Below are 27,208 nucleotides of genomic sequence, written 5' to 3'. Positions count from 1 at the left end.
GAGCTCAATTAATAATTGCTGGAATTATCAACAAAGGACTTCTCATAATTATTCTGTATTCATTTATCCCTAAACTTCCTCTGATCAAAGTGGGTACCCCTTCTTGGAGCATTTTTTCCTTGACCCAAGATCTGGATTGAATCATGGTCATACTATGGTCCAGTGTTATTTCAATGTTTTATTCTAAACATTCTTTTACACTGGCTGCATAATATTCCATTATGTTGTATACTTCAACCTTCCTGAGAAGAGAAATGGTATTAATGGGTAAAAGCCAGAGCTTTGGAGCCAAATGGCCCCGGCTTAAACCCAGCTCCACCCTTTAGTAGCTATAAGTTCTTTGCTTCAATTTTCTCAAATGCAAAATGGAAATGATATGCCATACTTCATAGTTGACATATTTTAGAGAGTTGCTATGAGAATAGATGAGTGGATATATGTAATCATGAACTAAGTAAGAACTGTGCTAAAAATAGCATGGTGTAAATTGAGTCTTTGGAAATCTTTTTTTTTTTTTTTAATTTTCTAGAGGCATGTCTTATTTATTTATTTATTTGTTTATTTGTTTTTGTTTATACATGCACTGGGTACAGTCAGAAGCGCGGGAGGGTGAGAGAATTCACCAGAGCCAGAGCGGGGAGCAGAGCAGGCAGAAGGACCGAAGCACACTGCTGAGGGGAGCAGCGGGCGGCAGGAGAGGTCTGCTCGCCATGTGGGACCCTCCTCCGGTGGCCGGGGAGCAGCCGGGGATCGAACCAGCTGCAGAGGCTGCAGGCAGCTTCGCAACCCAGGGCTCAACCGCTGCGCCACCGGGGAGGCCCTGGAAATCTTGATTAGAAAGATTTCAGGGTTCATCATAAAAGATAAATTGATTGATGAATAGCTAGAGGAATCGATAGGTATGTGATACAGCAAGAACAGTAACATGTCCGAGATAGATTCCAGGTGATGGAGATAGGTGTGTTCTTTGTAAAATTCTTTCAATTTTCCCTTGCATTTGAATTTTTTCATAATAAAATATTGGGGAAATTATTTGAGGGGATCCATGTAGCTGTCATTCATGGTCATGGTGAAAATAAAGCAGAAACTGATTCCTGAGCCCTTGGTTAGTTTCGACACACACTGTACGTGCAATACTTCACTTAACGGCCCTGGCAATCTATAATGCGGACTTTGGGGAGGCCATTTTACAGACGCTGAAACTGAGGCTTACCAAGGCCTTGACACTAGCGGAAGGGCAGAAAAGGAGGGATCCAGAGGAGGTGAGTGGTAGAAAGGCCAGAGAGTGGCACACACCTTAGAGACAGCAACCTGGGCCTACAAGTCTTTGGGTCTCACCTGGGCAATGAGCCTCATTATCACAGCTGCCTTGTATGGAGGGAACACTCCCCTTGTGAGATCTCATGGATCCTGCACCCCTGATAATAACCACATTTCATAATGGAAAAACCAAAGCTAAGAGATATTGAGCAAATTAGTTAATATCACACAGCCTCTAAGCTGGGGCTAGGCCCCCAGTATGTCTGATTTGAAAATCTGGGATGTGGGCATTTTTTGGAGATTTTTCTCCAGTTAGAATATCATCTATCCAGAAATACTGTCAGCTCCCCCTTCAAATCTATCCAGAATCTGCCTACTCCCCTGCTTTCTCCAGCCTCTGCCCACCATCTTCCTGGAGTATCTCAGCAACCTGCTCCTTGGTTTTCCTGCTCCCCTCCTGTCCGGTCTTCCCAAATGCAGAGGGAGTTTGCCAATATCTGAGTCAGATTTCATCCCTTCTCCAGGGTTGTCCCGTGGTTCCACGTCACTCAGGATAGAGCCTGATGAAAGTCTCCGTCTCCCCACCCCCCACCCCCACCAAGGCCTACAACACACAATCTGCCACAGCCTTGCTTGCTCTGCTGTAGACACAGGGGCTTCCTCACTGTTCTAAAACACAGCAGACTCATTCCTACCTCAGGACCTTTGCAATGGGGGCTCCCTCCACCAGAAACAGTCTTTCCCAGAGGCCCAGGTGCCTTCCTCCTTCCTGCTTTACCCAAAAGTCACTTCCTCAGTGTGTCTCTCCTTGACTTTCTAACACAACGATCTACCTCCACTTAACGCTCCTAACCCCCTGCACCAGGGATCTGCAAACTTTTTCTGTAAAGGTCAAGCTACTAAAGAGCTTAGGCTTTGTGGACCATGTGATCTCCAGCACCGCGACTCAAATCTGTGGTTATGACACAAAAACAACCACAGACAATACATGACCCAGGGAGCCTGGCTGTGTTCCATAAAAACTTCATTTATGAACACTGAAATGTGAATTTCATGTAAATTTCACGTCACCAAGTCTTCTCTTGATTTTCTTTTCCCAATCATTAAAAATAAACAAAAGAGGGCCTCCCCTGGTGGCGCAGCGGTTGAGCGCTGGGCTGCAAAGCTGCCCGCAGTCTCTGCAGCGCCGGTTCGATCCCTGGCTGCTGGCGAGGGTCCCACATGGCCCGCAGACCTCTCCTGCCGTGCCCGCTGCTCCCCTCAGCAGTGTATTTTGTCTGTCTGCCTGTTCTGCTCCCAGCTCTGGCTCTGGTGAATTCTCTCATCCTCCTGCGCTTCTGACTGTAACCAGTGCTTGTATAAATAAATAAATCTTTAAAAAAAAAAACAAAAACAAAAAAAGTGAAAGACAAAATAAATTAATAAATAAAAAGCATTCTTAGCTTGGGAACCATACAAAAACAAACATAAGCTGATTGTGCCAAGCCCTGCCCTAAGCTTACCCTTCCTGATATTTGCACATGACATTCGTCACCTAACAGACTGGAATAGTTACCTATGTGATAGGTTGGTTGTCTAGGTTCTGCACTAGACCGTCAGCTTCAGGAAAACGGGGATTTTGTCTGTCTGGCATATGGCGGCTGCACAGGAAAGTTGTGTTCAATGATTGCATGCATGACCGAATCCCACCGACAACTGGAAACATGAGTCTGCCCTTTTCTGCCACACCACCTTCTCTCCAGGGGTTACCATCGCCAGCAGCCACAGAGGACCCTGCTCCTGCGGGAGGAAACTGACTAAGTGCTGAGGCCAAGAATTTGAGACTGAGAGGAAAAGGCAAGAGGACACTTCCTTTGATCCCTGCCTTTCAGCTCCATGAGTTCATTCTGACTGTGATGTCACAGGTCAGGCGACCTGTGAGCCACTGCATGTGAGGAGCGTGCCTGGGGCACAGCTCACTTCCTGAGAGAAGCCACCGGCCCGGCATTACGGCAGGAAGGAAGGGTGACTCGCCTTCTTGGATATAGAAGCTTCCCATGACGGACCCAGGGCAGCTTCCTGGACACTCAGTCTCCCACCCACCTGCACTTCGTCCTCGTCATCATGGCTGCTGTTGGTTGTGTGCTCACCATGTGTCAGGGGCCTCGAGTGTGACAGCGCAGACTCCACGCCCTTCCTTAGAGCCCCATCTTCTAGAAGAAGAAGCTAAGGCTCAGCGAGGTGAACCTGCTTACCCGTGGAGGTCACTCACGCTGAGGAAGCAGAGCTGGGTTCACGCCGGAGCTCTCTGCCTCCCCGGGCTGCACCACCGGGCTCACTGCTTAATGCGCCCCTCTGCCCAGAGACATCCCCCATCACTGCCTTGATTTCAGGCCTCAAACTCAGTGGCAACTGCCAATCACAGGGTGGGAATGACAACTTCATAGACCTGGAGCAGAATAAACCAAAAAAAATAGGAGCACTCATCACCCAACTATTTACTACACCTTCGCTTGGGTACATTTTCCACTGGAGTTGCATCAAAGGGTGGAGGCAGATTTTAAAGCCAATGCATAAGGGATAAAAGCCGATGTTACTTAAAATAATCTTCATAAAAATTCTTCAGATGTCTTTTTTAAAAAACACATTTCTAAAGTACTCACTAGACCCCAGCACGCTCTTCTTTTTTTTTTTTTAAATATTTATTTATTTATTTATACAAGAACTGGGTACAGTCAGAAGTGCGGGAGCAGGAGCAGAACAGGCAGGCTGACGAAATACACTGCTGAGGGGAGCAGCAGGTGGCAGGAGAGGTCTGCGTGCCATGTGGGACCCTTGCTGGCGGCTGGGGATCGAACCAGCACTGCAGAGGCTGGATCGAACCGGCACTGCAGAAGCTGCAGGCAGCTTCGCAACCTAGCGCTTAACCACTGTGCCACCAGGAGGGCCCCCCCCCAGCACACTCTTCTAAGCGCCTTGTGCATCGGGGAACAGGGCTGTGAGGTCGGGGTTTTATTGCACCTATTTCACAGATGAGGAAAGCCGAGCACAAAGCTCCTGTCACCGAGTCAGCCACCACACAGACCTTTTATTTTGTACCAAACATGGGAACTGATCATTGAACTGTGATTTGGATAAAGCTTGAGTTGAGATTAAATTCTAAGAACAGGGCCTCCCTAGTGGGGTAGGGATTAAAGTCTCAGCACTATCAAGCTATCAGCAGCCACAGGGGCCTGGGTTGGATCCCCGGCTAGGGAGCTACCCTCATGGCACAGCAGACCTCTCCTGTCTCCCCTGCTGCTCCCCTCATCAGTGTATTTCAGTAGATCCGCTTTTTCTGCTCCCCACACTGTCTCTGGTGAATCATCTCACCCCATCCCCCACACCTCTGGCCTGCACCCCAGCTCTTGTATACATAAATAAAAATAAATCTTTAAAAATAAAAAAAGAAGGTGATTCATGGTCATCCACAGTCACTCCTCAGGGCAAAAATCAAAACAAGGGCCTCCCTAGTGGCGCAAGGGGTTAAGACACAACCTATGAAGCTATCCACAGTTACTGCAGCACAAGTTCAATCCCTGGTCAGGAAGATGACCCACATGGTGCAGCAGACCTCTCCTGACTCTCCCGCTGCTCTCCTCAGCAGTATATTTCAGTGGATCCACCTGTTCTGCTCCCCACTCTGTCTCTGGTGAATCTTCTCACCCCTCACACCTCTAGCCTGTACCCCAGTTCTTGTATGCATAAATAAATCTTTTTTTTTTAAAAAATCAAAGCACAACATCCCAGTGGCAGTTGACATGTTAGTGGATGACACAGCCACAAGTATCCCTTGAGTCAGAGGGTCCTATTTGGACTGGCTGCCTCCCAACCCTGTAAGCCAGCTCACATCTGGATGGAGATTTCCATCATCCTGGGGATTTCCCTCATGGGTGTCCCGTGTCAGCTCTCTTATATCCCTGATCTCAATTCTTCCTCTTAGTAATGTTTGAGTTGTTGGAGCACAGCCTATACCTTTTTGGGGAAGGTTTCTTGGGAGATAAAAATTTCAAAGTTTGCAGATCTAAAAATGTCATCAACTGGGCCTCCCCGGTGGCGCAGCGGTTGAGCGCTGGGTTGCAAAGCTGCCCGCAGCCTCTGCAATGCCGGTTCGATCCCCAACTGCTCCCCGGCCACCGGAGGAGGGTCCCACATGGCGCACAGACCTCTCCTGCCACCTGCTGCTCCCCTCAGCAGTGCACTTCGGTCCTTCTGCCTGCTCTGCTCCCCGCTCTGGCTCTGGTGAATTCTCTCACCCTCCCGCGCTTCTGACTGTACCCAGTGCTTGAATAAATAAATAAATAAATAAATAAATAAATCTTTAAAAAAAAAATGTCATCAACTTCCCCGCTTTGTTGACAGTTTGGCAAACTACAGAATTCAGGAACAGAAAGTATTAATAGTTTTCTTCCAAATTCAGAAGGTGTTGATCCTTGTCGTCTGGTTTGTAGTATTGCTCTTGAGAAGCCTGAAACCCATTCTGTTTCTTGATCCTTCAAAGATGAGCAGGAGGAGGTGGATAACTATCACCTCTCCCCATCCCTAAAGCTTATTAAATCTTACTATTGGGGCCTCCCTGGTGGTGCAAGGGGTTAAGTCTCAGCACTGTGAAGCTATCCACAGCCACAGCTGCATGAATTAGATCCCTGGCCAGGGAGGTGACCCACAGGGCACAGCAGACCTCTCCTGTCTCGCCCGCTGCTCCCCTCAGCAGTGTATTTCAGTGGATCCACCTGTTCTGCTCCCCACTCTGTCTCTGGTGAATCCTCTCACCCCCGACCCCCAACACACACACCTCGGGCCTGTATCCAAGTTCTTGTATGCATAAATAAATAAATCTTTTTTAAAAAGTTTATCACCAGGGTTCTGAAATTTCCCAGTAACATGTCCTGGGAAGGGTTTCCTTCTTATCAGTGCTGGTGGGCACAAGGAGGGCACAGTAGAAGCAGGGATATCAGTGAGGAGGTTGCAGAGAAGGTCCAGGAAGGAGACAAGGGTGGACAGGACCAGGTATGACGGGAGCGTAGAGATCATAAGAAAGTGATCATGTTCTGGATGGATTTTGAAGGTAGAACTGATAGATTTTTGATGTTAGATTAAATGGAGAATGAGAGACAGACAGGGACAAGTCCAAGGCTTTTGTCTTGAGCCCCTGGAAGGAGAAGTTGCCTTTCACTGAGATAAGGAAGACAGGAAGATTTGGGTGAGGAATTCAGGAATTTGGTTTCCAAGATACTAATTTTGAGATCCTATTAGTCATCTAAATGGAGATGCCAAGTAGATGGATAGAGAGTCTGGAGTTCAGGGGAGACACCAGACTGGGGAGAGAAATTTGGGCACCAAGAGCTTATCAATGGTATTTAAGGCTATGAGACGGAACGTGAGCACCAGCTCGAAGAGGGGAGCACAGACGATCAGTCTTGAAAGACCGAAGAGGAGCAGCCAGTGGACAAGGTGTCCTGAAAGATATGGGGGATAGGAGGGAAGGAGTCCTGAGCCATGCCGGACACTGCCGGTGGACCAAGGACACTGTAAGCAAGAATTAAACTTTGCAGGGGCCTCCCTGGTGGCACAACGGGTTAAGACGCAACCTATGGAGCTGTCCATAGCCTCTGCAGTATGAGTTCGGTCCCCGGCCAGGGAGCTACCCACATGGTGCAGCAGACCTCTCCTGTCTCACCTGCTGCGCCCTTCAGCAGTGTTCTTTGGTTGATCTGCCTGATCTGTTCCCCACTCTGTCTCTGGTGAGTCCTCTCACCTCCCACACCTCTGGTCTCTACCCCAGCTCTTGCATGTACAAATAAATAAATCTTTTAAAAAAAGGAATTAAACTTTGTATTTCCCAATGTGGAGGCTATGACTGGTGACCTTGGCAGGTTACTGATTCATTCTTAATGGCTGTACGTGATGCTATGTTGAGGATACCTTGTTTTTTTTTTTTTTTTTTACTTAAGATTAATTTTTATTTATTTATGCATACAAGAATTGGGTGTAGGCTAGAGGTGGAGGGAGGGGGTGAGAGGATTCACCAGAGACAGAGTGGGGAACAGAACAGGCAGATCCACTGAAATACACTGCTGAGGGGAACAGCAGGCGAGTCAGGAGAGGTCTGCTGTGCCATGTGGGTAGCTCCCTGGCAGGGATCGAACTCGTGCTGCAGTGGCTCATAGTGGCCTCATAGTGCTGTGACTTTAACCCCTGCATCACCAGGGAGGCCCTGCATTTCTAATTCTGACAGGTGGAACCAATTGACACCCCTACCAACCATGTGCACCACCCTCCCAGGGTCTTGCCAAAACAAGGTGGTATCCATCTTTTTGTTTTACCAGTTTGCTTTATTCAAAAATGGAACCCTGGTGGTGCTTTCATCTACATTTATTTTGCTTCAAGTCAGGCCTGCTACCTTCTTATATATTTAAGAGCTATTTTTATTTCCTTTCTGGGAACTATCTGTTCACATTCTTTGTGCATTTTCTCCCTAAGGAAATGTTAGGAAAATTCCCCCCTTTGTGTGTCAGACAATTTGTATTTTTCCATTTTGTTAGTGTTCATGCTGAACTGATAAAATTATCTATTAACTCCTGACTTTGAAACATGAAGATCTGGGTTTTCTATCCCAATACCCTTTCTCTGCCTTGCATGTCATCTAGAATGAAAACTAATGCCACTGTTAGTTCATCTAATGCTCCTGCAAACACAGGCTCCTGACCAGCAAGTTTCCCAGGTAAAACCAGGATGATCTAATCACATCTGATAATGCTACTGGAAAAGAATAAAAAATGATCAAGAAAATGAGGGGCTTCCCTGGTGGTGCAAGGGGTTAAGTCTCAGCACTATGAAGCTATCAGCAGCCACTAGGCACTAGTTCAATCCCTGGCCAGGGAGGTAACACACATGGTGCAGTAGACCTCTCCTGGTTCACTCGCTGCTCCCCTCAGCAGCATATTTCCGTAGACCTGCCTGTTCTGCTCCCTACTCTGTCTCTGGTGAGTGCGCTCACCCCTTGTACCTCTGGCCTATACCCCAGTTCTTGTATGCATAAATAATAAAATCTTAAAGAAAACTACACGAAGGCAAATTTGCCTCCACCCCATCAGTGAAACCTTTGCCCTGAGTGGGTCTGACCTCAAAAGATGGGCAAGGACCTTCGAAAGTCTGACTTCCTATTGTACAGTGTGTTTGGAGCTTTTTTTTTTACTACTTTTCAGAATAAGTAATGCATTCCCAGGGCCTCCCTGGTGGCACAAGGGGTTAAGCACTGCACCATAGCCTCTGCAGCAAGAGTTCGATCCCCGGCTAGGAAGCTACTCACATGGCACAGCAGACCTCTTCTGTCTCCCCTGTTGCTCCCCTCAGCAGTGTATTTCGATCAGTCTGCCTGTTCTGCTCCCCACTCTGTCTCTGGTGAATCTTCTCACCCCCTGCACCTCTGGCCTACACCCCAGCTCTTGTATGCATAAATAAATAAATCTTTAAAAAGAAAAAAGAAATGCATTCCCCTCTCAGCCCAGCATGCATGCATAGCTGTGTCACTATTATATAATTGAAAATCTTATATAACATATACAAGATTCACAAAGCAGTGAACGCGGCAGTGTGGCTGAGATTGTATATTCTACTAGGTCTCTCTTTTGTTTTTAAATCCCTGCCCCCAAAGTCCATTTAATTGATTTCAAGGTCTTACTAGATCCAATGCCTCCCTTCTATGACAAAGACATATTTAAACATTTTCTATACAGGCATTTTTAAATGACTGCTTTATTCAGCCCGAGTGAGGTGTGATTTATGTTGCAATTATAATGAAATGCGCCCACTTCAAATGTGAGATTCGATGAGTTTTGACAGTTGTATACCACCCCAGTCAAGGTAGAGAACATTTCTGTCACTCCAGGAAGTTCCTTTGTGCCCTTTCCAGTCAATTCTCACCACCCACCACCCACCCCCTGGGGGAACTGCTGTTCTGATTTTTTTCACCATAGATTAGTGTTATAATAAATATTTTTATATGCTCCCTTTACTATCCTGAAATGAAGTTTATGGAGACTATAACCTACCCACATACACAATTTTTTTTCGAAATCAAGATAATGCCCTTATTGTAATGTACAAAAAGGATAAGAAGAAAGGAATTTGTAAAACAGTAATGAAAGACTCAGGCCTGATTAAGCTGCAAGGCAAAATGCAGGGGTTGGGGGTCTACTCTGGGGGCAGAAGCTTCGCGAATGCTGTCTACACTGTCACCAATGAAGATACACAGGAACCCTGTGGTTGTCATTCAGAGAACAAAAGGGTAAACAAGGAACACACTTCCTTTGTCTCACCCAGTAGTTGCGCTCCTGGAAAATTTTAAGCTTTGTTTACGAATAAAATGGCAGACGGTGCCGGGCTCGGGTAATTATAAGCAGATTCTTTACCTCCAAGAAGGTTTCACGGGACACGTGTGGGCTGCCTGTCTGGGGCGCCAGGAGACACCTCCAGGATTTGCATCCTGGCCCCCTGCCCAGGAAGTGCCGGGGGCTGCCCCTAATCGCTAGGACAACAAAACCTTCCTCTGGGCTTATACTCCAGGAATGAGTAGCTTTTGCAACGTCTGTCCTCCCTCTCATTTTGGGAGATCCTGGGTTTAAATCTTGGTCTTCCTTTGGTGGAGAGAGTAGGTCAGGGAAGAAGAGGATGAAAGGAGCTGGATCACCCAGCCTGAACCCTGATTGAGTTCCCAGCCCACTCACCCATCCACCTGGCCCCACCTGCCTCTTCCCTGTAGAACCTTCCAGAAGGTTCTGAGCCAGGGTCTCTCTCAGTGCCCCAGGGTCGACAGATTCCCCAACAAGTTTCTTTTTCAGGTAATGTGCTGACCCACTTCTATCCCTCTGGTCTTCTTCCCAGGCCCTTCCCTTACCTTTCAGGAAGTTCCTCCTCTATTCCTCCACAGACATTTCCGTGAAATCCCCAGGGGTTCAATGAAATCCCCCAGGCCTGAGGATGCAGGATGCAGTCCTTTGGCCAAATCTCTGGACCAGGGAGTGGGGCCAAGGCCCCACTTGAAAGGGGACATTTGAGGTAGTCCCACCAAGGAGCTAATTTCTCCATCATTTGTAGTGGCTTTGGGCTCAGTTCTTAACCCCTCTGGTCCTGCGTTTCCTCAAAGAAAAGAACAAGGGTGATGGTCATACTGGTGTAGAGAAAAGTATCACTCAACAGGTCAGGTAAGGTGACCGAGGCCAGCAGCTATGTGAGACCAGGTAGTGGAGCGGGTAGAGAATCTCTGGGAAGCTTCTGAGGAACAAAGAGCTGGGCAAGGGGCTCGGATGGAGCGAACCTTGGGGAGCCCTAAGGAAGCGTGTTCCGGAGGGCAGCAGGGCCAGTGCAAAGGCCTGAGGTGGAATCTGCCTGTTCTAGTCATAGACTGTGAGGGTGAGAACGAGGAGCAGGGAGGTCTCAGAGGAGCTACTTCCGTGGTGTAGACAGGAGATGAAGGTGGACAGGACCGGGGTGAAGGCTGTGCTGGGGAAAGCAGGAAGCAGTATTTCTGGATCAATTTTGTGAAGCTGGAAGCAACAGCATTCGCTGAGTGCCTGGATGTGGGTGTGAGAAGATGGAGCACAGGGCTGGGGCAGCAGGCAGGACCAGGCTGCCTGGCACAGCCTGGGGCACAGTCCCCATGGAGTCCCTCGTCCCGGCTCCAGAGGTCTACTCTTGGGGCGCCTGAGTCCTGCGGTGTAAGCGGCCCACACAGCTGCTTTCCAATGTCCCAGGCATCATCTGAACAAAGCAAGCAAAAGAGCAGGAGAGGGCCCGTGGCCCCAGGGGGAGGAGGAAACCTAGCCCAGCAGAAGGAGAATCTTCTGTGCGTGCACACGGTGCGTGGACTGGGCCTGCTGCTTTCCACCACCTCCTCAGTCTGAGGCCTTGAGCAAGAGCTTTCTGAGCCTCCTTTTGTTCCCCCTAAAAGATCAAAACACCCATTGTTGGGGAGTCTAGTGAGGTCATCACTAGAAACATGCACGCCAGACCCGGCGTGTTGCACGAGCTTCCAAGTGTCCCCTCCCACTTGCCTTGTGCTCACCTGCTCCCCACTGAGTCTCCTGGCTGCCTGGGTTGACGCAGTTCCCCCGAAGAAGGGAGGTGGGAAGAAGGGCCTTCTGCCATCCATGAGGCCACTGCTAGGTCCAGAGCGGAGGTGGATGGGAACTGGGCACTGTGGCTGTGGCCTGCTCCCCCTCCAGGATGTCTGAAAAACAGCCATGCACATTTCCACACCAAGACACTCAAACCGTGTTTATCCCACACCAGATGCCACTCATTGTAAAATTTCTATCTTATCTCACAGGAGGTGAGGGTCGGAGCTTCTGATAAACAAAACTAGACAAATCTCCCTACAGAGGCTCAAACTAAGCACGCATTTACATCTGCAGCCTTAAGACCCCAAACAGTGTGCCTCCCTGGAGGCCTAGGGGTTAAGTCTCAGCCCTTCCACCTCTAGGGCCGGAGTTCCACCCTCCCCCCCAGGGAGTTGACTCACATGGCACAGCAGACCTCCTCTGTCTGGCCCACTGCTCCCCTCAGCAGTGTATTTCAGTAGATCTGTCTGTTCTGCTCCCCACTCTGTCTCTGGTGAATCCTCTCACACCCCCACAACCCCTCTGGCCTACACCTCAGTTCTTGTATGCATAAATACATAAAAATCTTAAAAAAAAAAAAAAGACCCCAGGCGGGATTCTCTGAATTAGCCTGCACTCTCTTTTATCATTATAATTGTAATTATTATAAAAGTGTGCTTTATTATCAGGTTAATTTAAATATAACCAACAACGCTGACCATACTGTAACCTGCATCCACAGCCTTGGCCAGAGTTCTTCATTGAACAGACATTTGTGGTCTGGTTTGGTCCAAGAACAGTTAACAATCAGCTTATGCAACAATATAGATAACTTGAAAAAAGTGATTGAGGAAGACAGGGGCGCTCAGCTCAGCCTGCTCTCACCTGCAACAAAACCTCTTTGTAACTCACCCAAACTGACTTCTGTGGGAATTCTTTCCTGCCTAGAAGTCAAAAGCCTTGGGGTGCTCAGCACCCAGGAGCCCAACAGAGGGGGTTGCGAGAAGCGTACTGTGGGGATTTGCCACAAAGGAGATGGCCCTCCAGATGTGCACCCCAGATGTGCTGCTCCTCAAGATCTAACCCAGTTGCCTGGCCAGAGGCATAAAGACCGGCTGAGCAGTAGCCACGCATCGTTGTCCTGGGAACGTAATGAGGATGAGGATTCAACAAACAAGCTGTGTGTGTGTGTGTGTGTGTGTGTGCGCTCACGTGTGTGTGTTGGTGTTGTGTGTTGGTTACTCCAGCCTAAAGTTCAGGAAGACTTTGCTTCTTTCCTAGGAGCACTTTTTTTTCGAACCCACAAAAAGGAAGATTACATTTCCTTAAAACACATTAACCTGGGCCTCCCTGGTGGCGCAGGCTGTTGAGCGCTACTTCATGAAGCTGTCCGCGGCCTCTGCAGTGTGGGTTCGATCCCCGCCGGCCGGCGAGAATCCCACATGGCGAGCAGACCTCTCTTGTCTCGCCCGCTGCTGCCCTCAGCAGTGTATTTCATCAGTCTGCCTGTTCTGTTCCCCACGCTGTTTCTGTTGAATTCTCTCACCCTCCCACGCACCTGGCCTGTACCCTGGTTCTTGTATAAAAATAAATAAATCTTAAAAAAAAACAAAAATATGTTAACCTAAAGTCTAAACAGAGCATCAACACCCACCCTATCCTTGCCCATCAAGGTTTAGCTTATAAATGCTCGAGACACAGCTTATTTCTTTTCACCTAAATGGCCCTTTGTCTGAAATGTGTGCTCTTGCCCCCTTGTCCAACTGAGGGTCGTTGTTCAGCAGATTTGGACTGACCATCAGGCCACGGTCCTTGTGGGCTGAATTGCCTACATCTCTCTGCTATCTGGGAAGGTCCTTAATTTCTGCCACAGAAACCATCATTCATGACCTCTAAGTCTCTGGGCCAGGAAGGGAAGTCAGACTCTGAAAGGAAAGGCCGGTGTCTTCTCCATAATCGGCAATGGTGAGACCTCTTTTCTTCTGGGTGATGGTGACGTGACCCCACAAGATTGGGGGTCCTCCCGGGATTGGGCTCCCCAAGTTCAGTCTCAGGCTGTGCTAGGGGCAGGTGTACACGAGACCTTTTTGGCTTCCCTTGTCCTCATTGGGGGCAGCAGGTGGAAGGAAAGAGTGAAGGTTGAAAGACTCTTGATTTGCAGGAATAAGGGCATAAAGAGTGTTAGACCCGGGCAGAAGACGTGTTCTCTATTTTTACTGTGAAATTCCAATCGGCGGGCCTCCCCGGTGGCGCAGCGGTTGAGCACTGGGTTGCAAAGCTGCCCGCAGCCTCTGCAGTGCCGGTTCGATCCCCAGCTGCTCCCCGGCCACCGGAGGAGGGTCCCACATGGTGCGCAGACCTCTCCTGCCGCCCGCTGCTCCCCTCAGCAGTGTACTTCGGTCCTTCTGCCTGCTCTGCTCCCCGCTCTGGCTCTGGTGAATTCTCTCACCCTCCCGCGCTTCTGACTGTACCCAGTGCTTGGATAAATAAATAAATAGATAAATAAATAAATAGATAAATAAATCTTTTTTAAAAATCCAATAGGGGCCATTTAACTGGACCACAAGAATTCTCACTTGCTCCTTTTCCTGCATTCTCTTATTCAGACTTGCATTGTGGCATGTGACGCAGCCCAGCAGACCTTTGACAGTCTCCAGAAGTGGGTTTGTAATGGTTTGATGGATGAGACAGCGTCACATGTGACAGGTGAGCGGGGCTGGCAAATGGAGTTTCTTGATCAGCAGAGACAGGAAGAAGAGTATGCGGAACAGCGCGCCTGCCTCCTCCGCCTGGGGAGGCCTATGAAATTAGCCAGAAATGACACTGGCAATAAAGATCACGTAGAGACAACTTTTGGGCTTTCCAAAGACTCTTCCTAGCCTGGGTGGAATGATAAACACATACGTCAGTTTCTCTTCTCTAGCCATTATTCAAAGATTTCATTGGCAAATCACGGTAAGTCAACCTGGGTCCACAAATTTTGTAACATGTTTTTCTTTCTTGTTTTTTTGGTCTGAAAGTTTATTTTTGTTTTATTTAGTTCATCTGTTTGTTTTCTCTATTTACTACATATGCGTGTCATTACAGTATTTGTGTTTCTGTCTGGCTTATTTCACTGAGCATAATACCCTCTGGAGACATCCACGCTGTTGCCAATGGCACGATGTAACATACCTTTCAATCAAATCTTGCCTATGGCAGGGACAACACAAAATAAATGTTTGCCTGGGACTCCGCACCTCCTCAGTGTGGCTCTGCAACCCAACCCCAATTCTCCAGCAGATCCTGCTGGCTTGACTTGGAAATTATCCAACGCCCTGCCCTGGTCCCTGCACCCTCCTCTGCTGATACCTGCATGATGGAAGTAAACTTTTTATCTGGGCACCCTACAACCTCTTGCCCCGGTCTGTTCCCACACGCAATAAAGGGCGCCTATGAGCACCTAAGTCAGGTCAATTCTCTCCCTTGCTCAGAGACTTTTCTTTTTTTCCTCTTTTTTTTAAGATTTATTTATTTATTTACACAAGCACTGGGTACAGTCAGAAGCGCAGGAGGGTGAGAGAATTCACCAGAGCCACAGCGGGGAGCAGAACAGGCAGACTGATGAAATACACTGCTGAGGCGAGCAGCAGGCGCAGCAGGAGAGGTCTGCGCGCCATGTGGGACCCTTGCCAGTGGCGGGGGATCAAACCGGTGCTGCAGAGGCTGCAGGCAGCTGCTAGCGCTCAACTGCTGTGCCACCAGGGGAGGCCCCCTACTCAGAGACTTTTCTATGCTCCTTCTCACTCATGGGAAAAGACCAAGTCCCAACCCTAGCCCATAAATCTTCCACAATCCGCCCCTACCATCTCCCTGAGTGTATTTTCTGCCACTGTCTCCTCTGCTCACCTCTGCTCTAGTGACATAGACTTCCTTGCTCCTACCACAGGGCCTTTGCACTTACTGTTCTTCCCTCCAGGAGTACTCCTTCCCTGGATAGTGACAGGTCAATCCATTACCTCCTCATTATCAGCTCAAAGGTCAACTTCTCAGAGAGGCCCTGAGTACTTTCCATCCCCCTTGTGAGCTTCATTATGTTTTCTCGATAGTATTTGCCTGTCCAGGGGCTGGGAAACAGTGGATGCTCAATAAATCCCTGTGAAATTCATGAGTGAACTGTGCCAGATCCTCACACTTGCATTCAAACTACATTCTGCACGGGCGGCTGCATGGTGACAGTTATGGGCCACGTCAGGAGATCATTGTCCAAAATGGGATTAAATTTGATGGCCCACATTTAATTCAGGAAAAAACTGAGCATCTGATAGAAGACAGTGACTTGCCCAGTTCAGGAGGGGGTGCTGGGTGTCTCTGAATTCTGGTGCTGGACTACCTCAGTGGAGGGAATTGGGGTAAGGGTGGATGTTGTACTTGCTGCCCTGCAGAAGTAGGTTTCTGGTGAGGATTCTGTCTCTGGCATGAGAACGGGGAGGTCAAGGGATGGGGAGGTTGAAAGTTGCAGGGATTACCCTTGGATGATGCTATTTCCTTTGAGCTCTTCCATCTGAGAACCTGGTGGCGGTGGCGGTAATAACAATGGCAGTAGTGACAGTGCTCTTTCCAATCCCAGGTACTTTGCTGGACATCCTAGGGAGACCTTCAACTCCACTCAACTCCCTGTAGGTTGAGGTACTGCTACCACCCCTTTTCACAGGATGAAGCTTTGGATCACGGGAGGCTAGTATCCTGCCTACAGTCAAGGGCTGAACCTGGGTACCTGGCCAGCTGACTCCTGAGCTGACCAATACCTGCCACATGGGCATCTGGTCAAGGCAGTGATGGAATGGAGTTTGCCTCAACTCGAGCTTGTTCTCCAGGCCAGGTAGAGGCAGGTGTACTGAGTCCCTGGCCCTTCCCACCAGCAACCCAGGAACCCAGCTTAGAACCTAGAGGGATTGTTAAGAGTGGATTCAGAAGCCACCATTGCCAGGTTGCTAATCCATCCCTCACCCCCCCCTCCTGCTCTTCCAGTCTCATCCCCGCTGCCAACCGCCGTCCTGGGAATGATACACACTTTGGGCTTTTTTCATTTTTTCTACATATGTTCCCTGTTTATCACACAACACTGATTGAAGTTTGGTGTCAGTGATTATTGGACACACCAACCTGCAACTTCACTGCTGGTTTTCTGGACTTGCTGTTGCGCTGGTCCCTGCTGCCGCCATCTTGGTAGGTCACGTCTTCCTGCATATCAAGGCATCACTCCTCTTTAATGTCTTCAATGTTTTATCCTTTATTTCATAAAGTGTTGCATACCTTTTATTGGATTCTTTCTGAGTCACTTTAAAGTTTTCATTGCTTTTGTAAACTTAAAGTTTTGTTTGTTTGAATTTTTAAAAGATTCCTCATTGGGATACGTTGTCAAATTTGTTACCTTCACCATTTAGGACATACCACTCAGTAATGTTAAGCATGTTCATATCATAGTTCAATCGATCTGAAGAGCTCTTTTCCTCTTGTAAAACTGAAATTTGGTACCTATTTATCTATCAATAACTCCCCATAGCTCACATCCCACCAACCATCATTTGATTTTGTCCATGATTTGACTATGACTAGGTAGCTCATCTGTGGGAAATTAAACAGTATTTGTCTTTTTTGTGATGAACTTTCTTCACTTAGCATAATGTCCTCAAGGCCCATCCATTCGGTAGCATGTTGTCAGAACTTCTTTCCTTTTTAAGCCTCTGTAATGCCTCACCGTGGGAATATACCACCTTATGTCCATTCATCTGCCGATGGACACTTGAGTTGTTTCCATCTTTTGGCTATTGTTGAGTATTGCTGGGATGAACATGAAAGCAAAAATATCTCTTCCAGACCCGGCTTTCAATTCTTTTGAGTACTTATCTAGAAATGGAACTGCTGGATAGTATATAAAACTTTAAAAACTTTTTTTTAATTTTTTTTTTTTTAAATCTTTAAACTCTGTTTGTTTATTTTTGTGGGACCCTCGCTGGCAGCCAGGGAATGAACGGGCACTGCAGAGGCTACGGGCAGCCTCGCAGCCCATTGCTCCACCACTGCACCACCAGGGGAGGCCCTAAACTTTAAAAACTTTTTAATTTTAAACATTCACAAACACAAAGTTAATTAGAATAGATTCACAAACTCTGATGTCCGTGATCCCTAGTTCAACCATTATCAACAGTTTGCTTTAACTTATTATTGAAATATCATATTCATAGAGAAAAGTATGGCCTCTTTGAGCCACTTGGAACTGGTTTTAGCCAGTTTCAACTGGTTTCATCTGGTTGAGCCAGTCGGAGCCAATGTCATTGGTTTTGGTGTCAGTTGGTTTTGGTTTCAGTTTCTTTGAATAAATTAGAACCAGTTTAAGCCTTTTTCAGTTTGAACTGGTTGGAACAGATTTTAGGGAATTTGAACAGGTCAGAAACATTGTCAGCCTTTTTGTTTTTTTTTTTTTTTTTTTTTTTTTTTTTAAATGAAAGGGGAGTTGGCTTTCTCTTCTCATAAACTTTTTTTTTTTTTAAAGATTGATTGATTGATTGATTGATTGATTGATTGATTTATACATACATTCATGCAAGCACTGGGTACAGTCAGAAGTGTAGGAGGGTGAGAGAATTCACCAGAGCCAAAGCGGTAAGCAGAGCAGGCAGAAGGACCGAAGGACACTGCTGAGGGAGCAGCGGGCGGCAGGAGAGGTCTGCGCACCATGTGGGACCCTCCTCCGGTGGCCGGGGAGCATCCGGGGATCGAACCGGCGCTGCAGAGGCTGACGGACAGCTTCGCAACCCAGCGCTCAACCTCTGCGCCACCGGGGAGGCCCATTGTCAGCCTTTTTGAACTGGTCAGAACTATTAGAACTTGTCAGAATCCGTTTCAGTCAGTCGGAGTCAGTGTAAGTTGGTTTCAGTGTAAGTTGATTTGAACAAGGCAGAACCAGTTACAGCCTTTTACAGCCATCCGGAATCGGTGTCAGCTGGTTTCAGTATTTTTGTAAGAATTTGATTACTGAAATCAACATTTATGATATGACGATGACGATGAACCACAATCATGTTTCCTCCAATATACTCTTCTCAGAATTAGGGACTTTTATTTCTTTTTGCTGTGGATACATTCAAACAAATCTGGGTTCAATAAATTATTTAGTTAGTATTGGATTACCAACCTACCGCCTCTGGACACAAAGCAACTTTAAGTAAATATATTTTTGATAAATGAGTTCTGCCTGAATGATTTATCAACTTAACGTGGACGTGTCCTACAATAGCAGAGAACTATACCTGCTTGGTATTGGGACCTTCTATTGCAGGCTGAGAAAATGAAGGCAAAAATATAAGTTACTTCCAATTGGAAGTTAGGAAGGAATGAATATTTGCATCAATTGGCAGTGTGTGACTCAACTAACAAAAGATAAAGTAAAAGCAATAAAGATAAAGTAAAAGCAATAAACCCCCTGGTGGCACGGGAGTTAAAGACACAGCACTATCAAGCTATCGGCAGCCACTGCAACATAAGTTCGATCCCCAGCCAAGGAGATAATCCACATGGCGCAGCAGACCTCTCCTGTCTCGCCCACTGCTCCCCTCAGCAGTGTATTTCAGTAGATCCACCTGTTCTGCTCCCCACTGTCTTTGGTGAATCCTCTCACCACCCCCACACCTCTGGCCTATACCCCAGCTCTTGTATACATAAATAAAAATAAATCTTTTAAAAAATGCGATAAAGACCCAAATATGTAACTTGAATCTGCATTTATGGAAATGATGTACGTCTGCCGAATAAAGGGGGGGAAAATGACCAGACTTAATAGATTTTACTTAACTTTAAGTCAGCTTAACATTAAGCAAAATTTTTTTTTTTTAAATAGAGGCATGTTATTTATTTATTTATTTGTTTGTTTGGTTTTTGTTTTGTTTATACAAGCCCTGAGTACAGTCAGAAGCACGGGAGGGTGAGAGAATTCACCAGAGCCAGAGCGGGGAGCAGAGCAGGCAGAAGGACCGAAGTATACTGCTGAGGGGAGCAGCGGGCGGCAGGAGAGGTCTGCGCGCCTAAGCAAAAATTTTTAAAGCTTATCATCTAATGGGGAAAAACTAGCAGTGAAACAATAGCACCATATAATTAATTGTGTTTCCAAATAGAGATAATTGGAAATTATGTATCCTCCAACAGAATTACATAAACTAGATATATTTCTTGCCCAAAATGGCTTTTACAAATATACATTAAACACCCTGTGTGCCAAGAATGGAATATGAATCTGAAAAAAACTTAAAACTAAATATAATATAAAGGGAGAGAATAAGGAGGGGGAAGGGAGCGTGTTAACATCGGATGAGTTCAACAAGACGTTGAAAGGTTCTGATTCAATCTGATGGTTATGAAAAAAGCAAAAGATCAAGAATCCCAGCAAGCTCTTCAAAACCAATAGATGGATCATAAATACACAAAACCTTAAATGAGAAAACAATGAACAACACTAGAGCAGTAACCACCTAGAAATCAATTTGGCTAAAGGCATGTGGCTCTTGGGAATCAGTGTAGTGTTCTGACTGTTTTGACCAGCTGCTGCTACAGGGTTACTACAGACAATAGCCACGAAGATCTGTTTGTCCCTCTGAGAACTCAGAAAAAAAAAATCTCATTGCCATCTCTCTTTCTTCTCCTCCCCAATACTCCAGCAGTTGCTCTCGCCCCATACCAACTGCAACAAACCAACTGAAACCAACTGACACTGGCTCACTGGCTCCTACTGGCTCAGACTGAAGCAGGGCCAGAGAGGCCTCTTTTGAGGGCTGGAGTCCCTTCGTGGTGCAGTGAGGGCTACAAGAGAGGCCACAGGGTCTGAGACCAGAGAGCCACCAAAAAGTCCCAAAAGGCAGAAAAACCAAAACCAAGAGCTACAGACTAACAAAGGACAGTGTCTGAAGAGAGGACAGGTCACTGTCTGTGGGTTCTCACCCGCACACACGATCGCAAGAGACCTCAGCCTCCAGGAATAACCACCATGGAGTTTATTTACAAACAGGGGAAATAGCGCACTCGCTGTACCCACAAGTGGTGGCTCCCTCACCCAGGGACCAACAACAGAACAGCTCTTTGAGATGGCAGGCCCAGGGCCTTTGGTGTTCCTGTCAGGCAACGCCAGAGACAGGCCCGAGGCCCAGCCTGTGACAGTGTCCTGCGGCTCCTCTGCCCTCCTCGGAGGGCGTCTGCTGGATGCTGCTTTTCTCCTTTCTTCGGAGGCTGGAATCATCTTCTTTTCTTCTTTGGGGACCCTGGTCCTTTTCTTTCGGGCTGGGGTGGTCATCTCCTTTCCTTCTGGGGCCTCTCTTGTCCTCTTCTCTCTTTGGGGGCTCTGGCAGTGCTCCCCTTTTTCGGGGGGCTCTCTTCGCTCCCTCCAGCCGTGGTTTATATCCTCTTTCACCACAAGTCCAAGTGGACATTTAGCCACAATCAGCTCACAGCTTGCACCTGATTGTTCCATTACAAATGGCAGTTACTGAGCTCTGAGGAGCAACTGCCACAACTGACTTATAGTGGGGCAGCAGGGTCAAAAGGACACCACTGTCCTGCCGGCTCCCACCACTAAGATGGCTGGGTTCTGGTAACGAAACCGGCTGAAACTGGTTTGGACCAGTTCAAACTGGCTGACACCAGTTCTGACCTATTCAAACTGGCTGAAACTGGTGTAGACCAGCTTAAACTGGGTGAAACCAGTTCTGACGTGTTCAAACCAACTGAAAATGAAACAAACTGACACTGGTTCTGACTGGCTCGAAATGGCTGAAACCGGTTCTGACTTGTTAAAAACAACTGAAACTGTCTCAAAGTGTGCCAACTGCTTCAGACTGGCTCCAAACATTCTGACTTGTTCAAAGAAACTGAAAACACTGAAACCAACTGACACTGGAATCTGACCTGACCTCAGGTGCCCTCAAGGTAATTCCCACCCTCACTTCTTCCATCTCTGATAAACTTTTCTTTCTTCAACAATATTGCTGGGAACCACACAGCACTTAGTCCCCCCGTCTGGTTTATTTCCTTAACCTTTGGCCCCTACAGCCCATCACATTGTTGGACGTGGCTGTGCACCCCACTTCTCACCCCTACACAGTATTGATTTCTCCATCTGTGGTGGGAGACATCGATTTGTAACTGGTTTGAGTCTGTGCTAAATAAAGCTGCAGTGAACATTCTAGAATCTCTCTTGATGGACACACATTGCTCATATCCAGGAGTATAATTGCAATCGTGGAGTGGACATGCCTTCAGATCTAGGAGGCGCTGCTAAGGAATTTTCCAACCTTATCTCCATTCCCAGAGCTCCTCTGGACTGGTCACGGTCTTAGTAACACTGGGGTTTTTGTTTGTTTTGGGTTTGTTATTTGTTTCTAGCCATTCTGGTGGGTGTTTAATGTCTTGTTTTGCATTTCCCTGATGATTAAGGAGATTGTACACCTTTTCAAGTGTTTGTACAGCTGGTGGTCAATCTTTTTTGTAATCTATGTTTCCACCCAGTCCCCCCACTGGATTATTTTACAGCAACACCAGACTTGGTATTTTTTTCCTCCAAAAATGCTCTAAAAGATAATAAGGTCCCTGCTGAGTACCAGAAGGGGCTGGTTGGGTGGTGGTGCGAACAAAGGAAAGAGGGGGCTCAAAGGACTCTGGTGGAGGATTACCAGGCCTTTGGAGGTGGGTGTAGTGTGATAATATACAAGTGCAGAGGTGTGAATCTACACCCCTAAAACATACAGGGTAGTGTGAATCAGCCTTACCTCAACAAACATAACTGAAAAAATAAATAGCGAAAAATGAATAAAACACAGAAACAAGTAATAAAGAAAATTTAAAAAGTCTCGCTCACCCCCCTCCTTTTTTTATTTTAAATATAACCACCATAGGACGGATGCACTCAAAGAATTATTCATTTATTTTTGAATATAGGGGATTACTTTTTAATTACATTTTCTAAATGGGCAGTTGCCAACATGTGGTCATTGCTGGTTGTGGCCAATGAAGATGTAGGGAGCACAGGCTGAACCCCACATTGGGAATGTTCACCTGGTCTGCTATTTGGGGTATTGGGGCTAGAGAGTGTGGCCAGCTGAAGGGGTGGCTTTCCCAGGGAGGAGGTGGCCCCTCCCCTCCTTCCAGACCCTTCTGCCCTTGTTACAGGGCAGGGAGAGGGGCAGCCCAAACCCCGCAAACCTGCCTATGCTAAATGGGTTCTGCCATCCGCCTCTGCCAAAAGGCAAGCACAGTTTCTTCACGTGTCTCTCGGCTCCATGCGCCTCCACCAGGCCCCCTTCTGGCTCTCCATCCTGCTTCCTTCCTTCCTCAGTCTCCTCTGCAGCTTCTCCTCCACCTGCTCAGCTCCACCCTCCATTTGGATGGGGCAGGGAACCTGAAACCTCCCCCTTTCCTGGGGACCACGCTGTTACACCCTTCACCCTGCTGAATTGTCCTACGCACTGCTGTCCCTCAGCTTCTGGGTCCCTCCAGTTCCTTCCTGCTCCCTCAGCCTCCATGTCCAGCCCAGTTCAAAGCCTGCTAGGTGTTGTTATAAATAGAAATAGGCCCCAGGGGCCTCCCTGGTAGCACAAGGGGTAAGACACAACTTATGAGGCTTTCCGCAGCCACTGCAGCACGAGTTCAATCCCCGGCCAGGGAGCTACCCACATGACTCAGCAGACCTCTCCTGACTCACCCGCTGCTCCCCTCAGCAGTGTGTTTCAGTCAGTCTGCCTGTTCTGTTCCCCACTCTGTCTCTGGGGAATCCTCTCACCCCCCACACTCTGGCCTGTGCCCCAGTTCTTGTATGCATAAATAAATAAATCTTTAAAAAAAAAATAGAAATAGGCCCCAGATGGAGTCCTTCATTGGGGGTGAGGGAGGAGGGGAAGGGGCTAGGAGGGAAGAGGGCAGGAAGGCAGAGGGGAAGGGGAAAGAGCACAGTCCTCACCCAAACTTAATACCTATTGCCTTTCAACCTCTCCCAAAAGTGTCATCCAGCACCAATCAATCCGGCTTACTTCTGTTAAAAAAGAGACAACAGGCCCCAAACAATCACTTGTGCTAAGCTTTTAGCCTGGTGGTGTGGAATTACCACCAGGCTAAAAATGAATGAGTCCAGTTTGAATGGTTTGCCCTTCTGAAAGCAGAAGTTTGTTTACTCTTAGCCACCCCGCAGCCCCTTGGCACAAAGGGCCCTTTGGCAGTTGAGTTTATTTCTTGGGAATCAAAACCCAGGCAGGCCACTCCTCTCCACTCCTACCAACGGTGGCCTCTGGGGAGGAGAGGCTGCTAGGAAGTGACAAAGGTGGAGACTCTAAAATGCCCTGGGGATTATTTATGCAACCCACCTCCCTGAGGTTCAGGAATTTTCAAGTTATGCAAACTATGCAAACCAGGCTGGCAAGTCCCCCCCACCCCTTCCAAGCATCCCAATCACATCTCCGTCTGAGAGATGCATCCCCCACCCAACCCTCCCTTCGCCACTCCTGTCAACCTTCTGATTTATAGCAAATAATTTTTCATGCTGCCTTTACTATGTTGAAATGACATCCTTGGATAATGAAATCTACCTCCACAGGTTATTCTTAAAATGTTTATGAAATATCCTAACTAGAATGCCAAGGTGAAAGAAAAGGAGAAAAAATACAGAATTTCGAATTTTCAAAATCCCTGGAGAATTGGTTATAAGTGCAGATTTCATGATTTAAAAATCTCCCCAGGATGGGGGCTTCCCTGGGGTTAAAGACAGCACTATGAAGCTATCGCCAGCCACTGCAGCACCACCCATTAGATCCCCTGCCTGGCCAGGGAGCAACTCACATGGCTCAGCATGTAACAGGGTGGTCCCCAGGAAAGGGGGAGGTTCCCTGCCCCACCCAAGGGAGGGTGGAGCTGAGCAGGAAGAGGAGAAGCTGCAGAAGAGACTGAGGAAGGAAGCAGGATGGAGCCAGAAGGAGACCTGGAGGAGGCGCATGGAGCCTAGAGACACGTGAAGAAACTGCGCTTGTCTTTTGGTCGTGGACTGGGTGACACAGATGTGGGTGAGACCCGTGGGGAGGTGACCATGGCAGCTTTTATCTTGATGTTGATTTTGCTCTTTTCCTTCTGGGCTTGTCTGGTTGTTTCTGACCCTTTGCTGTGGGTCCCCACTGGAAGATGCTTTAGACTTGTGGCTGGCTTTGGGGCCTTGTTCTGGGCCGATCCCATATGGATGGACTTTTACCCACGAGGGGACGGGTAACTTTGGGTGCTTCATTTAGAAACTAGACTCTTTGCCTTACCTGTGTTGTTTCCTAGTTTAATTAAAGTTCCTTCCCATTAAAGTCTCCTATGTTTTGTGTTGATGCGGCGGATGGCAGAACCCATTTAGAATAGGCAGGTTTGCAGGGTTTGGGCTGACCCTCTCCCTGTCCTATAACAAGCAGACCTCTCTTATATGGCCCACTGCTCCCCTCAGCTGTGTATTTCAGTCAGTCCTCCTGTTCTGCTCCCCACTCTGTCTCTGGTGAGTCCTCTCACCCCCTGCACCTCTGGCCTATACCCCAGCTCTTGTATGCATAATTTTTTTTTTTTTTAAAAATTGGGGATTTCACTTCCTTACAGGCATGTGGAACGTTCTAATAACATTTTTCTTTATACAACAGCACCTCCAGTCTGGCTCAAGGGTTTCAACTACCCTCCAGCCTGTCAGACCTGGGAGAGGGGATTCCAGAATGCACTTTCAGTTCTTAGATGTATGTAACTGCAAGAACAAACAAAGATGTCCTCCCAGGAGGAGAACATGCAAGCCACTGATCAGGTATAAGGAGGCCAAAGTGGCTCAATGTCTACCTTTAATCCTGCTTGAAGTTTTTAAGTCTTTTTAAAACACTCTTGGAAATGGATACAGTTTTCCTATTCCCACAGCTTGCACATTAGCAAATAATGGATTAGGGTTTTTTTTTTTAATTTGTTTTTAAGATTTATTTATTTGTTTGTTTGTTTGTTTGTTTATTTATTTATTTATAATTACAAGAACTGGGGTGTAGGCCAGAGGTGCAGAGGGTGAGAGGATTCACCAGAGACAGAGCGGGGAGCAGAACAGGCAGACTGACTGAAATACACTGCTGAGGGAAGCAGCAGGCAAGACAGGAGAGGTCTGCTGCGCCATGTGGGTAGCTCCTGGGCTGGGGATCAAACTCATGCCTAGTGGCTGCTGACAGCATCGTAGTGCTGAGACTTAACCCCTTCTGCCACCAGAGAGACCCCAAAATAATGGATTGTTATGGACAGAAAGGTTGAAGTTCTCAGTCTTGCTTCAGATTTCTGGGTGGGGGGTGGGGGAGGCATGTGGGTAGGAGTTCGAGATGAAACTGAATTGTCTAGGAGTTTGCAGCCTCCTTCACTTCTGGAAATATTTGAAAACCTCATTAGTCAGAAGTTTGTGTGCATTGAAAAGACATTAGGGGGCCTCCCCAGTGGCGCAGCGGTTGAGCGCTGGGTTGCGAAGCTGCCCGCAGCCTCTGTGGCGCCGGTTCGATCCCCGGCTGCTCCCCGCCCACTGGAGGAGGGTCCCACATGGCACGCAGACCTCTCCTGCTGCCCGCTGCTCCCCTCAGCAGTGTACTTCGTCATTCTGCCTGCTCTGCTCCCTGCTCTGGCTCTGGTGAATTCTCTCACCCTTCCACGCTTCTGACTGTACCCAGTGCATGTATAAAACAAACAAACAAACAAATAAATAAAAACATGCCTCTAAAAAAAAAAAAAAAGAAAGAAAAGACATTAGGCCTATATAATAATCAATCTATTTCCTAGAATGTATCTCCCAGAATTAAGGTTCTCCCTCTGCTGTCCAGCCACCCAATTTGCTTAAGCAGACTTGTCTATTTTCCCAGAACATTGCTCGCCTTCTAGGGAAACACTAAAGCTCAATAGTTATGTTTTCTGTGACCTATGTGCACTAGGCTGGTTTAATGCTTTTAATTATTTCCCTTAATTATTTGTTAATTTGTATTATTCATTGGATATATTAATTTAACTTTAATTCTTTCCCCAACACTATATAACTTGCTTATTATGGCTTCTGTTCAGCATTCCTCTCTCTCCAGAAGGTAAGTTTCAGGTGGGCAAGAATCCATGTCTGGCTTTATTTGCTGATATTTAAAAGTACATATGGGGCCTCCATGGTGGCGCAGTGGTTGAGCGCTGGGTTGCGAAGCTGCCCTCAGCTCTGCAGCGCCGGTTCAATCCCTGGCCACCAGGCGAGGGTCCCACATGGCATGACAGACCTCTCCTGTTGCCCACTGCTCCCCTCAGCAGGGTCTTCACTCCATCTGCCTGTTCTGCTCCCCACTCTGGCTCTGGTGAATTCTCTCTCACCCTCCCGCGCTTCTGACTGTACCCAGTGCTGGTATAAATTAAAAAAAAAAAAAAAAATCTTAAAAAAAATAAATAAAAGTACATATGATGCTCCTGTCTTTTTAAAAAAAAAAAAAAATGATTTATTTATTTATGCAAGAACCGGGGTACAAGCCAGATGCTTGGAGGGTGAGAGGATTCACCAGAGCCAGAGCAGGGAACAGAACAGGCAAACTGATGAAATACACTGCTGAGGGGAGCAGCGGGCGAGACAGGAGAGGTCTGCTGCGGCATGTGGGACCCTCGCCGACCATCCGGGATCGAACCTGCGCTGCAGAGGCTGTGGACAGCTTCACAGCGCGGCGCTCAACCACCTGTGCCACGAGGGGAGGCCTTGTCTGGTCTTTATTGTTCAAAGTTGGTATAGAGGTGAAAAGCAATAGTTATGGACCAAACTCGTG

The 27,208-nt window shown here is 47.4% G+C and overlaps 1 protein-coding gene across 2 annotated transcripts in view; it reads right to left on the bottom strand.

Annotated features, from left to right (window-relative positions):
• The window catches only part of ACP7 (acid phosphatase 7, tartrate resistant (putative)), a 123,660-nt gene that overhangs the window by 22,350 nt on the left and 74,102 nt on the right, over positions 1-27,208 (bottom strand). The gene's annotated exons all lie outside the window — the stretch shown is intronic.

Source organism: Talpa occidentalis, unplaced genomic scaffold (genome assembly GCF_014898055.3).
Source record: "Talpa occidentalis isolate TD23 unplaced genomic scaffold, MPIMG_talOcc4v2.1 talOcc4.17, whole genome shotgun sequence".
NCBI lineage: Eukaryota > Metazoa > Chordata > Mammalia > Eulipotyphla > Talpidae > Talpa > Talpa occidentalis.
The sequence above is the reverse complement of the archived record's forward strand: the minus strand, read 5'-3'. Positions and strand labels throughout refer to the sequence as shown.